Source organism: Megascapheus bottae, chromosome 24 (assembly GCF_031878675.1).
Source record: "Megascapheus bottae isolate mThoBot1 chromosome 24, mThoBot2.hap1, whole genome shotgun sequence".
Taxonomy (NCBI): domain Eukaryota; kingdom Metazoa; phylum Chordata; class Mammalia; order Rodentia; family Geomyidae; genus Megascapheus; species Megascapheus bottae.
The window spans coordinates 21,194,753-21,199,694 of record NC_143532.1 but is presented as its reverse complement, the minus strand read 5'-3'; positions in this window follow the sequence as shown (position 1 = coordinate 21,199,694).

Below are 4,942 nucleotides of genomic sequence, written 5' to 3'. Positions count from 1 at the left end.
AGCCATCACCACCAGGCCTAGCCAGATATAGATTTGAACCTCTACTGTAACTTTGATGCTGCATAGTTTGGACCTCAGTAATCTCAGTCTTGGATTTGTTTTTTGTTTGTTTTGCGTTTGTTGTTGTTTTCAGTGACACTTCAATGCTGGGAAAGACATAGTTCGAAGATGGAGCAAGTTGAGCTCCTGGATGGAAAGCTAAAGGCAGCACACTCTCATTGTGTCCTCCTGGTATGAGCCTCAGGCAGTATCAGAGTGGTAGAGGGCACTGGACACTGGGCACATCTGGAGTACCAGTGTGTGTCCTGCAGGAAGCTGCTTTCCCAGCTCTTTGCCATCTGCCCAGAACTCTTGGCTGGAGCAAGCTTGGAAGGTTGGCAGGCACTGCCTTGGACAGGACACTAACCCAGCAGCACTGCAAAGGCTTTGTGGGGTGGTTCAGTGCTGTCAGAGAAAGCCACACACATCCCACAGCCTGCAAGTCCTGTGCTGCCTCTCCAGGGAGGGGACCAGGAGTCTTGGAGTAAGATGCAAGGCTCTGCTTTTAAGCTTGTTGTTCCTGTATGCTTGGCTGGTGGAAGCAGGGTTAGCCTCAAGCTAGAAAGTTTAGGCCAGAGGGAGATATGAAAATCCCCAACATATGTCTGCTGTCATATGCTAACAAAGCCATCCTTGCCACCACCAGACACCCCCTCTTCACAGCACACCAGAGTCAGGTTGATCCAAGGCTGTCACACAAGAGTCAGGGGAAAACCTGGTTGCTCAAAACAGCATCTTTGATCGCTTCCCCTGGGGGCCCTCAAAACTCTGCAGAAGGGAAGTTCACAGATAGAACCTTAGCGGTAGTCCAGGCAAAAGGCCAGTCCTGGAGCACCAAACCCTGCCACCCGTCCTTCCTGCGTGGTTGAAGGATTGAGACATAGAATTAATATACGTTTCTCTATTTATATAGAAAACCCTTACAAATCACATCCCTCAAGCCAGGTCTTTAAATAATGGAAGACGGTAGATTACAGCTTTATTAGTCCCTTCCAAAAGCTTATAAAAATTATCTTTTTGCCTCTGGGAAGACATTTTAGCAGAATTTATGGCAACTCAGAGCGTCTTGAGCGATCTGACGGGGAAACTAAGGAGATTTCTATAGCTCTTCTGCTGCCCAGCTGCTGGTCTCTACTCTCCCTGTAAATTAAAGCCGCCATTATTATCTCCTTTATGAAATAAGACACTTGGCTCCTATCCTGAGCCTGCTCTTTAATTAATATAGACTTGAGTAGGAAAAGCCATCAAAGCTAGTGAGTGACTGCAGTGTGGATGTGGGGTGGTGGTGGTGAGAAGTGGAATCTAGAGAGAAGAGAACCCCCAAAATAGGTTACTCAAAGGCCATGGCTCTGTTTTAGGGGTCAACAATTTATTCATGGGTTGGGGAATTGGGGGTCTTCTGCATGGGGAAGGGCTGTATTCCCCAGTGATTGACTGCTAAGGAAACTGAGTCTCTGCTCACTGAGAGCTCATGTGTGTGCTCAAGAACCAATGCAGATCCACAGACCTCTACCTGGGCCACTGTGAGAGACATGTGGGAACTAAGAGCATCAGTGAAGGTCATAGCGCTACCATGTTTGTTTGGTTGGTGGTCACTTTTCACTGGATAGAACTGAACAACTTTTGATGCCTTTAGAGTCCTTTTATTTCATCTTTGTAGTTGTGCTTTTCTTTATCACTGGTATTGTGCACTTTTTTTTTGTCAGTCATGGGACTTGAACTCTGGACCTGGGTGTTGTCTGGAGCTCTTCAGCTCAAGGCTACTGCCCTACCCCTTGAGCCACAGCACCATTTCCAGTTTTCTGGTGGTTAATTGGAGATAAGAGTCTCACGGACTTTAGTGCCTGGGCTGGCTTTGAACCGTGAACCTCAGATCTCAGCCACCTGATTAGCTAGGATTACAGGCCTGAGCCATCGTGCCCAGCTATGGACTTTTTTTTTTGTCAGTCTTGGAACTGGAACTTAGGGCCTGGGCACTGTCTCTGAGCTTCTTTTTCTCAAGGCTAGCACATTACCTCTTGATCCATGGCACCACTTCCAGCTTTTTCTGTTTATGTGGTATTGAGGAATTGAATCCAGAGCTTCATGCATGCTAAGCAAGCACTCTACCACATTCCCAGCCCTAGTTCATATGTTTGCAACAGGGTTGCAAACACTGAGTTCCTTTCCAGATTGTTTTATTGCCATTTTCTTTTTCTGTAAGGTATCTTTAAAATGGATGAACAATTAGTTGAGCTTTCTTTTGCCCCCCTTGGAGTGTCTTTTATGGACCACAATGATAGTGGTTTTCTAAAGTGGTATCTAGAGTACTCCATTTGTAATTCGTTTGTATTATGTATGTTGAAAGTCCGAGCATCTTAGAAATGAGCAATCAGAATGAAATGATTAAGCTTTTGCACCAATTGGAGAGCTAAAGGATCCCTTAGCAGGGCTCTGGTGAGTTTTCCCATAGAAGACAGAATACTGTGACAACAAGGTATTGAAAAGGAACTGGGAACACTAGTAACCAGGGCCAGGTTAAACAGAACCTGTATGAACATTCATGCCAGCTGGTCTTCTGCTCCCCATCTTTGTTCACTCAAGTGCCTGAGCACAGCCCCCCTCTCCTGTGTGTTCACAACCCCCACCCATGACATGCAACGCCCCTGCTTTCAATCCCCACCTCTGCTCCTCCATTAAATGTGTCACACTCCAACAAAGCATTCTTGCATTCCTCCTAAAAACACTATCACAGGAACATGTTATTGTAGAAGTCTGCAGGAGCAGACTTCCCCACCCCTGCTCAGCAAGACATAGCCTGTATTTATTTTGACCATTATCTTGGGCAGAAAGTCATAAATGTCCTTTCAGGACCGAAGCATCTTCAGTTTGGTTGGACACTTCAAATCGTATACCACAGCAGTGGCAGCTTAGAAAGCCATGGTTTTGTTGGTGAAGCTGAAAGAATGAATGGAAGGACATGGAATGGGAGAGAATAATTGTGGGTTAAGACATGAAGAATGGAGTTCATTTTAACCATCCAGCCTTATTTAAATGAATCAAATTATACAACTTCATCTCTTGGAGAACACTTTCTTAAACCATGAATCATATTGTCACAAATCCCCAGAAGGGAACACCTGTATGGACTGTCACCCCAGTGGGCCGGAGAGAGAGCCCTGACTCAGATTTCTCAGGATCACTCAGCTCACCCTGGTTTCTCTCTAGGCTAACAGCCTGAGATGATACGCTGTTCCTCCATCTGCATTTCCTGATAACTGAGAGGGGCGTGTGCACCTTCTCTCTGCCCGGTGACCCATCTTTATGTCTTCTTTGAACAAAAGTTTAGCCACATTGTTTGGCCATTTTGAAATTTATTTATATCTTTTCTTGCTATTAAGTTGTATGAGTTTCTTGTCAGCTGTGAATATCAATCCCTTTGCAGATGTATGATTTATACATCTATAAAAATATTTCCCTCAATTTGTAAATTGCCTTTTTATTTTGTTGATCCTTTCCTTTGCTAGCCTTGACTTTTGTAGTCCAGGAGATGGGGTTGAAAAAAACAACAGTACTGCCAAGGTCAATGCCAAGGAGAATGTCTAGGGGGGTTCTTATCCTTTAACAGGCTCAGCAAGAGACTGTGCCCTCCCTCCACACTCAAGGACAGAATTGCTGGCTTGGGTGCCCCTATTCTATGCCCTTCAGCCCTTGCTGTGGGGCTGGATGTCAGGCATCCATTGTCTCTGACACCTGGAGAGCAGGCATAGGGCCCTGGCCGACTAGCCTTCTTGCAGATGCACTCAAACTCTATCTGACCTTGGCCAGGACAGTTCCATGTCCGGTCCCACCTCCTTCCCCAAAGAAGGTTTTGGGCAGCCTTCCAGGATGGATTTCTATCCCTTTAATAGGGAAACAGGAAATGATCTTAAGAGAGTGAGGAATTATTGCTACATTTAATTGCTCTAAAATGCCTCTCTGGGTTGTCTGAGAGTTCAGTTGAAATGACAATCCCATGTTCAAGGCAGACACAGGTAGTACTAGGCTTGGGCTTCAGTGAAAAACCAAGCTAAAAACCACGAGAAAGCAGGACTCACTCTTGGCCAGCTCAGGGAGGGACGAGGCCAAGACCTCCTGGCCTGGCTCAGCCTTCAGAGAGATCTGACTTGAGTCCAACCCTGGGCTATTTCTCTCCCAAATACACATTCTAGAAGCAATGATTTTTTTTTCCCTCAGATAAAGAATTGTTCCTCAGCAAATGATACTGAGCTGTACAGACAACTCTGACTAATAAATCACTCATAATCCCCATAAGTCACAGAGAACTAGTTCAAGTTGGTGTCTAAAGGGAAATTAGCATCTTTAAGGGATCTTTCAGACAACTTGTCCCAGCAAAGCACTAGAAGGTCAGGATAGTTACAGTGCTTGGCTGACTGTGCTTAGTTTTCTGTGCTCTCTCACAAGAGTGAGGCCTCTGCAGGCGACATGTTTGAGCAGTCCTCTGGGTCCAGGACTCCAGCAAGCTGCCTGGTGCTGCTGCTGGTTTCCATCATTGCTGTTCATACATTTTAATTACGAATCATGGTTGGTTTGGTTCCCTCGTCACCAGCTCAGCTTGTGGTGGATTGTTGGTTAACCCCACAGCATGTCCACATGCATATTTGCACCAAGAGAGCATGGGGACCTATCATTTTCCAATAACTGCTGGACTCGGAGACGTGGAAGGGGCTGTCATGGGCTGGTAAACCCTGCAGGCCCCTATTTCTGTAGCAGAGGGATACGTGGTGAGTCCCTGTGGAACTTGACAATGCCATTGTCACCTTCTCTTGCCTTCTAGAAGTGAGATGGGTGTCAATGCATGGTCTGAGAGCTTTAATGTGGCCCATGTGGGGCTGGGGTGACAATTGTTGGAGGGCTTGTGTGC